The sequence below is a fragment of the Rhineura floridana genome, chromosome 3, assembly GCF_030035675.1.
Source record: "Rhineura floridana isolate rRhiFlo1 chromosome 3, rRhiFlo1.hap2, whole genome shotgun sequence".
NCBI classification, from domain to species: domain Eukaryota; kingdom Metazoa; phylum Chordata; class Lepidosauria; order Squamata; family Rhineuridae; genus Rhineura; species Rhineura floridana.
In genome coordinates this window covers 169,040,371-169,050,979 of record NC_084482.1, presented here as the reverse complement: position 1 = coordinate 169,050,979, position 10,609 = coordinate 169,040,371, and positions in this window count along the sequence as shown.

Sequence of the window (10,609 nt, the reverse complement as noted above, 5' to 3'; positions counted from 1 at the left end):
ATCCTCAGTTCACCATCCCCAGAGACTGTATTTTCTTTGAAGTTTCTGTATACCTTGTTTTCTCTGGATTGATAAAATAGTTCTGACTAAAAGAGAGAGATTGAGTTGAGTGTCTGGCAAAGTGGGTTTCAGAACCACGGGCACAGAACAGTGCTGCAAAAAACACTGCAGCACCGCTTTCAACTAAAATACATTTTTATCAATATGGCAATCCCCTATCATTTTAGAAAAATGCAAATTTTAGTACTTCATACTTTGCCTTTCTATTTTTTTTGTCAACTGTATAACTTAGAGGTAACTTAATCCTGTAAATACTTACCTGGGAGTAAGTTCCATTGAACTCATTGCATAGACACGTATGCACGATTGAACTGTCAGAGGTAGAACTTAAGAGTCAAAAGTAATACACCAGAATAAACATTATCCCTAATCCGTCAATTAAAAATGCAGTCTTGCACAGCATATAGTGAAACTATGGAATTTAGTACCAGAAGAAGCAGTGATGGGCACTAACTTGGATGGTTTTAAAAGAGGATTAGACAAATTCATGGAGGATGAAGCTGTTGGCCCCCTCTAGGATGCACACCTTAAAGTGGTGAGAGGGTTTGAGAATGTTGAAGAAGCTGAAAGCAATGCCATCAGGAGTCTAGACCAAGAGGCTAGACTCCTAGCAGGGGCACCCAAGGCAGAATGGCCAAAGCTGAGACACCAGACTAAGATGCATCCAAACTCAGGGGAAGGCAATGGTAAACCACCTCTGAATATCTCTTACCACAAAAACCCTATGAACAGAGTATCCAAAATGCAACACGAGAAAGTGCTGGAAGATGAGACCCCCAGTTCAGAAGGCACTCACCAAGCTACTGGGGAAGAACAAAGGACAAGTACGAGTAGTGCTGTGACTAATGACGCAGCTGGGTCAAAGCCGAAAGGAAGCCCAGAGGCTGATGTGCACAGATGCGAAAGGAGAGTCTGGAGTTGTATGACGCACACAATTGAAATTGAAACTTTATTTTTACCCCGCTCTTTTTCCAAACTGGAACTCAGGGCGGCTTACAAATAAAACTACGTGTAGTTAAAAAACATAGAAAAACATACAATTAAAATGCAATTAAACTATGCACAACCTTAAAACCATAAAAGGCACAATAGGAACATGGAATGTGAGAAGCATGCACCAGGGAAGGTTAGAAATTGTCAAGCAAGAAATGGAATGTATCAACATTACAATACTTGGCGTGAGGGAATTAAAATGGATGGGAATGGGACATTTTCAATCAGGCAACTACAAAATATTTTATGCAGGAAATGAGAAATTAAGAAAGAATGGGGTTGCTTTAATAGTGAGAAGTGATGTAGCAAAAGCAATTAGGAGCTACAACTCAAGGTCTGAGCGAGTGATATCAATGAGATTAAATGGGAAACCTATTAACATCACCATCATCTAAGTCTATGCTCCAACAGCAAATGCAGAAAAAGAGGAACTGGAGAGATTTTACGCAGAAGTACAGGAAGAAATTGATCACACACCAAAATAAGATGTGCTGATAATCACGGGGGACTGGAATGCAAAAGCAGGGAACAGAGAAGAACTAGGAATTGTGGGGAAATGGAGCCTAGGAGACAGAAATGAAGCAGGAGAAACTTATTTAATTCTGTGAAGCCAATAATTTGTTTCTTGTGAACACATTTTTTGAGCAACCGAAAAGATGACTGTACACGTGGACATTACCAAATGGTCAATATAGGAATCAAATTGATTATATAATCGGTAGCAGAAGATGAAGAAGTTCCATATTTTCTGCGAAAACAAGACCAGGAGTAGACTGTGGTACAGATCATGAACTGGTTGTGTGAAAAATCAGAGTAAAGCTAAAGAACAACAAAGTAATCATAATGCCAAAATACAATTTAAATAACATCCTGAAGAATATAAAGATCAAGTAAGGAACAGGTTTGAGGCTTTAAACTTAGTTGACAGAGAACCAGAAGAACTATGCAGTGAAGTCAGAGACATTACCAGGGAAGAATGCGAAAAGAGAGAGAGAGACCTCAGTGGATGACTGACAAAACTCTTCAAATGGTTAAAGAGAGAAGGAAAACAAAAGCAAAAGGAGACAGAAACACAGTCAGAACCCTAAATGCAACAATACAGAAACGAGTACTTCGGGACAAAGAGAACTATTACAATAGTTACTGTATAGAAATAGAAGAGGACAACAAAAAGGGAAGAACAAGAGCCCTGTTCCAAAAGATTAGAGACATGAAAGGGGAATTTAAACCAAGAGTAGGGATGCTGAATAATCAACAGGGGAACCCACTGACTGACTGAGATTAAATAAAAGGAAGATGGAAGCAATACACTGAAGAACTCTATAAAAGAGATGCCAGGATGACAAACTCATTGATGGAGGAGGCGTATGAAGAAGAACCAGAAATTCTATAATGTGAGATGAAAGCTGCTCTTAAAATACTCAGAAGAAACAAATCACCAGGAACAGATGGCATGCCAAAGAGTTGCTACAAGCCACTGAGACTTAATCTGTCTAAATTCTGACAAAAATTTGTCACGAAATATGGAAAACTAAACAATGGTCCACAGACTGGAAGAATTCAATATATATCCCAATTCCAAAGAAAGGGGATCCCAGGGAATGCAGTAATTATCGAACTATTGCCTTAATATCCCAGGCAAATAAAGTAATGCTCAAGATTCTACAACAAAGGCTCTTACCATATATGGAACAAGAAATGCCAGACATTCAAGATGGATTTGGAAAGGGAAGGGGTAACAGACATCATATCACAAAACGGAGCAAGGAATTGCAGAAGGAAATCACCTTGTGCTTTATAGATTACAGCAAAGCCTTTGACTGTGTAGATCATGAAAAACTATGGAATGCTTTAAAAGAAATGGGGGTGCCACAGCATCTGATTGTCCTGATGCGCAACCTATACTCTAGACAAGAGGCTACTGTAAGGACAGAATATGGAGAAACCGATTGGTTCCCCATCGGAAAGGGTGTGAGACAGGGGTGTATTTTGTCACCCTATTTATTTAATTTATATGCAGAACATATATGGAAAGCAGGATTGGACCAAGATGAAGGAGGTGTGAAAACTGGAGGGAGAAATATCAGTAACTTAAGATATGCAGATGATAACATACTACTACAAGAAACCAGTAATGATATAAAATGAATGCTGATGAAAGTTAAAGAGGAAAGCACAAAAGCAGGACTACAGCTGAACGTCAAAAAGACTAAAGTAATGACAAGAGAAGGTTTATGTAACTTTAAAGTTGACAATGAGGGCATTGAACTTGTCAAGGATTATCAATATCTTGGCACAATCATTAACCAAAATGGAGACAATAGTCATGAAATCAGAAGAAGGCTAGGACTGGGGAGGGCAGCTGTGAGAGAACTAAAAAAGGTCCTCAAATGCAAAGATGTATCACAGAACACTAAAGTCAGGATCCTTCAGACCATAGTATTCCTGATCTCTATGTATGGATGTGAAAGTTGGACAGTGTGAAAAGCAGATAAGAGAAAAACCAACTCATATGAAATGTGGTATTTGAGGAGAGCTCTGCACATACCATGGACAGCGAAAAAGACAAATAATTGGGTGTTAGAACAAATTGGGTGTTAGAACAAATTAAACCAGAACTATCATTAGAAGCTAAAATGATGAAACTGAGGTTATCATACTTTGGACACATCATAAGAAGACACTAGATTCACTAGAAAAGACAATAATGCTGGGAAAAACAGAAGGGAGTAGAAAAAGAGGAAGCCAAACAAGCAATGGATTGATTCCATAAAGGAAGCCACAGACCTGAACTTACAAGATCTGAACAGGGTGGTTCACAACAGATGCTGTTGGAGGTCGCTGATTCATAGGGTCACCATAAGTCATAGACTTGATGGCACATAACAACAACAAAAACTATTGGCAGCAGCTAGCCATGATGGCTACGTTCTACTTCCACTGTCAGAGACAGTATGCTTCTGAATATCAGTTGCTGGGAAAACAAGTAAGGAGAGTGCTGCCGCTGCACTCAGGTCCTGCTTGTGGGCTTCCCTTTAGGGCATCTGATTGGCCACTGTGATCAGGGCCGGCACCAGGCATGCAGGGCCCTTGGGCACCAACTGGCCCTGGGCCCGCAGTGACAGAGCGCAACCCCTGTCTACAGGCCACATTGAACTAGTAACCTCCTGTGCGTCCCACCTAGTCTAGCGCTCCTGTAAATGATGTGCATGCTATGCACTCATGCTCTTCATCAAACAAGATGGCGGCCGAGTCTTCTCTAAGGGGCTGATGACTCCGCTGCCATTTTAGTTGATGGCAGGCATGCGCATACAGCATGCACATCATTTAGACGAGCAGAGCTTGGAAAAGTTACTTTTTTGAACTACAACTCCCATCAGCCCCAGCTAGCATGGCCATTGGATTGGGCTGATGGGAGTTGTAGTGCAAAAAAGTAACTTTTCCAAGCTCTGAGCACTTAAAGGTAGGTGAGGCATGCGTGGTCCATGCTAACTATATGGGGGAAGCTGCCTGAGAGCTCCCTCTCTGCAATCCATGGCAGTGTCAGGAGCTGATGCTGTCACGGATCGTAGAATGGGAGTGTTACCCTCCCACCCTAAGGAGGGCCCCCTCTGGGCTGCAGCGGCCCTTGGCACAGGCCCCGGCTGTGAGAACAGGATACTGAACTAGATGGGCCACTGGTTGAATCCTGCAGGCTCTTCTTATGTTCTTGTATGTATTGCAACAAACAACAAAAGTTCCTTGTGGGGCCTTACAGACCACGTATAGCCAATGTGGTGTCCTCCAGATGTTGTAGGACTACAGTTTCCATCATCCCTGATAATTGGTTATGTTGTCTGAGATTTATGGGAGTTGTAGTCCAACAACATCTGGAGAACACTATGCTGATGACCCAGTTAGATTAACACAACTTCCTTCCAACCTACTCACCTGTTTCAAACATGTCCAGAAAAGTTTTATCTTAAATTCTATCTTTGACAGCATTTTTTTCAGAGGTAAAAATTAATCTGCAATCCTATATACTTATCCATTTAACTCAATGAGGCTTAATTCAGAGTAGACATATGTAGGACTGGACTCCACCAGAATACATTTCAGCATTTCAGGGGCTATAATTTATTAATGTTGTACCAGAGCTTGGAAAAGTTACTTTTTTGAACTACAACTCTCATCAGCCCCAGCCAGTATGGCCACTGGATTGGGCTGATGGGAGTTGTAGTTCAAAAAAGTAACTTTTCCAAGCTCTGGACCAACTACAGCTACCAATTGCTGTTATGTACATATATTGTCTCAGCCTAAGCTACGTCTAAGGGTTGTTGCACACATAAATGGGGGGAGGGAATGGCAATTGTCATGGCATTCAAAAATCCAAAGTAAATTGGGGGGCACACACAAGTAATAAGATGTCTGACACAGAATGTTAACAGGTGAAGCTTTACCCATAATTGTATTTCCATAGTGGAAAGGGCTTACTCCATTTAATTTCTACCTGCCCCACAGCTGTTAAATGCACAAGAGCCTGATGTCCTGCAATGCCAACCCTAAACCATGCAAACATCTCAAGTTAAAAAAAAATTAAAACCACAGAATTTGGGCAATTTTTTTTAAAAAAGACTATAAAATAAGTATTAAAAAAGACTATGAAATAAGACATTCTCAGACAAAAAGAAGTTATGAGACAGTAGGGATAAAAACACACAAAGCCTTGGCAAACAGCAACAAAAATACTCTGAGCATGAGCATTTTCACATTTTAAATTTTTATTCATCATTTGCTTTTTTACTGTCTTGGGCCAGTCCCTAACTCTCAGCCTAACCTACCTCACATGGCTATTGTGAAGGTACAGAAGGCAGAATTAAAATGGCTGCAAAAGGAAACTAAGGCTGCAATCTAATACATGTCTACTCAGAAGTAAGCTCTATTGGGTTTAATGGGACTTACTCCCAGGCAGGGCCGGCTCCAGGAATGCAGGGGCCCTTGGGCATTAGCCTGCCCCAGGCCCCTCTGCTTCCCTTCCGCGATCCTGCAGATTGCAAGATGAGCTTCCGAACCGCCTGCCATCCCCCGTGCTTCACCTACCTTTCTCTGCTGTTCGCGCAGGGTTGCCATCAATAAAGGTGGCGGCTGAGGTTTCCGTAAGGGACTGAAGCCTTTGCTGCCATCTTGGTTGATGGCATGCAGTGCGCGCATTGCTGCCATCAACCAAGATGGCAGCAGAGGCTTCAGTTCCTTATGGAAACCTCAGCTGCCATCTTTATTGATGGCAACCCTGTGCGAACAGCAGAGAAAGGTAGGTGAAGCGCGGGGGATGGCGGGCGGCTTGGAAGCTCGTCTTGTGACCCTCGGGATCACGGAAGGGGAGTGGAGGTTTCCTCAGGGCCCCCCCAGGGGCTCCTAGAGCTGCGGGGCCCTCGGGCCAGTGCCCAACCTGGCCTCCCTTTGGAACCAGCCCTGCTCCCAGGTAAGCATATACTCCAGTGCACACTTCCCTGATAGTAAGTCCCATTAAACCCAACGGAACTTACTTATGAGTAGACATGTATTGGATTGCAGGTTAGTCCTTGTATTCTAGGCATCACATTTTACTTGCGTTAGCCAGATTGATGCATCTTTGTACTGTAAAGTGTCATATTTTTTCTCTCCTCCCCACCCCAATTAGTACAGCTTCAAGGCTTCAACCAGTCCTTATCTTGCCTAATTAGTGCAATCCTATACCCAATTTGATTTACCATTAAACATAAAGAGGACAGGCTGTTCTACTCTTTAAGTGGTCCTAAGGCATTCCGGCCTTCAAGGACAAGTATGAGATGGGTGGGCAACTGACCCCTTTTCCATCCAATGCAAGTTAGATCAGTGTAAAATTTTGCTTTCCTTTCCATGGGCATTCTTTTCTACACCCAAATTAGTCCACCTTCTGATCTGCCTGGATTTTTCCTGGAGGGAATTATAATAGCACAATGTCATTATTCAAGGGATCCTGCAATGGCACAAATGTTATTGGTACCTTCTTTATGGATGCAGGGTTAAGAATCATGTTAGCCTTGAAGTAAATTACAAGGAAGCAAACAGAGCCTCTGAAATATATGTCACAATAATGAAATAGAAGCAGATGGCTTTTTCTGAATTGCTAACCTTCATCAAGTGAAGAGTGGAGAAGATCATTTGCAACAAAGTCAGGTGAAGAATTATGGAATGAAAAATAACTGTAGTAAATCAGAAAGGAAGATAGAGGTTTCTTGTTTTTAATTTAACCCCCCCCCAAATCATGTCCTACTTTCTTAGGAATGAAAGTCATTAAAAGGCTTTCAATGGGAAGTTACTCATGTACCAAACAACTGTCTTAATATATTCACTGTAGGGAAACAAATGCAGGAATATTGATTACTTTGCATGAAAGAGATAATATCTCTTATTCAAATCATACAGTGTATGGTGTGTGCATTTCTAGTTGATTCTATATTACTTTTTTAAAAGCTGGAATTTAATTGCCTAGAATTTTACCAAAAAACATTTTCCCTGGCTTCATATAATAAAATTGGAAAAGGAGTGCCATCATCAAGAAAGCAAAACAGAAGAGTGCCATTGCACCTGCTAGTACTTCCCATGGTGCCCACAAAAGTCCCCAGTAAATATCCCCTCAAAAATCTACAATGCACAAGGTTTTTTGCCCTTTCTGTTGAGTTCCTCTTTGCACTGGCTCAGCTTCCCCTAACTGCCCCTACAGCAGCCATTTTGTGTTATGCCACATCTCCACAGCAGTTATTTCTCAAAATTCCAAATGTGCCCACTGGTTCCAAAAGGTCGGAAAGCCCTGACCGTTGATCTACCCCTGCAGATGTCCCAAAACATCCAAACAGGATATTTAATACAGAACAATAGCAGTTTCAGAACTCAGAAAAAATTGTATAATCTGAAAGTACTACTATTCTGTTTCAAGCACTCTGTTTGCATATCCAAAATGCTGTTCTGTCAGAGCTTTTGAAAACTTATGTAGCTGAAGCTTGGTTAATTGTCAGTCTGGTGCCTGCTAGTTGCTGAATACCCCCTCTCCACTTGGGTGGGAGCTGAATTTCATGAATTTCATGGCTGGCTGGCATGAAAGAACCCTGGGGTTTTCAAAGGAATGTTGACATTTCTGGCAGGAATGGTGTTTCTCTAAAAAGGTTAGCACTATCTGTCAGGATATCTGTCTTTTCCTGCATGCTCCACACATATTATTCAAACACTAAAAGAACATCTCCAGATTTGTTCTACTCAGAGGGAGTACCTGTAACATTGCATCCGAATTGTTTACTGCTCAAGAAGGCAGTTCTCTTGATATAACCTGTGGTTCAGGTCCTTCACATTCAAAACTGAATGCTAATATACTCTTCTCCGTACAGTGTTGTTGTTTTTTGTCTGGCTTAGCTTTTTCTTATCATTACACTAGAAATAAATACCATATATGTGAAAAAGAGGTATGAAAGTGCTTGAAGCTAAGAAAACTGACTAAAGTTGTAATCTGAACCCCCTTACCTGAGAGTAAGTCTCACTGAATTCAGTAGGAATTACTTTTGAGGAGGCACAGTTAGGTTCACACAGTTAATTATATATCTGACAGCCATGTTTTCTTCAACCCAGATTTGCTAATGTTGGTCCTGAATCCAGCGATAGCTAGTGAAGTGGGAGGGAAAAGGCAAGCAGTGGTTGCCCGCTCCAAGGTGCTGATTCCTGTCTCTCATTTCTTCCATCACTCTCTTGCATCTCCCACCCGAAGGTTGCCAGGTCCCCAACCTCCTCAGCCACCACACATTGGTGACAGCTTTTCCCTACCTTTTAAATTCCAGTGTAGGTCATGATGACAACATCCCTTGCCCTACTGTTTAGCAACTGGCAGTCAGAGGAAAGTTGCCTCTAAGCCACATGGTTGCATTTAGCTTCTGGTGCTCAACCTATATTTCAGTTGTTTCCCAAGATATAATGAGCCACAACGGAAATATTGGTTCATTCAGAAATTAGATGAAATGACAAAGCAGCCAGTCTGTGGTGGCACTGTGGTATTCCTACGAAGAGAAAATGGTGCTAATTCTGAAGCAGTGAGACAATGAGGCCTTATTTTCTTACAGTGCTGCTTGCTTTTTGCTAATACTTTGACCAAACAATGACAAATGCATTTTGGAGGCCTGGATTCTAGTGAACTATTGACATGCAACCCTATACATGTCTACTAAGAAGTAAAGCACATTGTGTTCTATAGGGCTTACTCCCAAATAAATTAAAATAGGATTGCAGCCTGAAGGACTCCAACTCATATAACCACCACTTTGCAGGTCTTACACAGAAGGAAATAACGTTAGTCAATTAAGGCCTTTTTTTTTTCATGGATCATTCAAGATGCCAAAACAGAAATTACTTTCATTAATAGTTTCACAGAAGTACAAAAGTTTTCTTTTAATAAACACCATCTTCTCACAGGAAATGTTTCTCAGCTTCAGTCGATTCCCAAGAAGTGTTTCTAGGAGTGCAGGTGTCAGGATGGAAAATCTTTCCGGTGACAAGAGCTATTCAGAGCTCATTGATGTAACACATAATATTACTGCTGCTGAAGAGAGACAGATTGCTTTAAAGTTGCATGTCAGACATTATTAAAAAGTGCAACTGGAATTGTTAAACATCTTTGCACCCAACCGGGATTCTTCTTGTCCAGTTTTTGAAAACACTTAGGGTATAGCTGGGTAAGGATTGGAACATTAAGGGATTTTCCTTTTCACCACATTGTCAGGATAATGTATCTCCTTTCAATGATGCTTTTGTCTACACCAACCTTCCCCTACCTGGTGCCCTCCAGATGTTTTAGATTACAACTATCCGTCCCAGCCAGCATGGCTGTGCTGACTGGGGTTGTTGGAAGTGGTCAACCAAACCATCTGGAGAGCACCAGGTTGGGAAAGGCTGGCTACACAGACATGGAAGACAGTTGTAGCTGGTTTTTTGACTCTGGATTTAAAGCTTGGTTACAGGGATGGGGGAACTGAAGTACTGTGCTTCGGAAGTCCTGAATGCACAGTAAACACCTGTTCTTTTGTACAATCAGTCTTCATGCCTGCAGGTATGGCATGTGATTAGAGTACCGCTGCTTTTCTGTTCTTCTCTAGCTATCCTCTGTAATCTGTTATTGCCTGGGAAGAAGTCACTCAATCCATATGTCTGCATGAAGGCTTGCCAGCTTGGGTATATTTTGATTTCTTCCTAACGTGCAAAACAAAAATTCCCACTGTTTTACATTATGTACTTGATTTGACAATGCCGAGTTCTTTATTTAATAACGTTGAGTTCCTGGCATCCAGGAAAAAGCAAAGTGTGGAAGGGAGCACTTTCTTCCTGAAGCTTTGGAGAAGATAAAAAACACCAGGTAATGATGAGGCTTGATTCATACAAACACTGGATAATAGTAGCAATTTTTAAACTTCCATACTCTTTCTCAGAAAGTTTAAATCTTTCTGTATATGCACAGGAGGCCTGAAAGCAGTGACAGAGCAGGAGGTGTGCTTGCAAAATGGCATCTGTCAGTTTACTG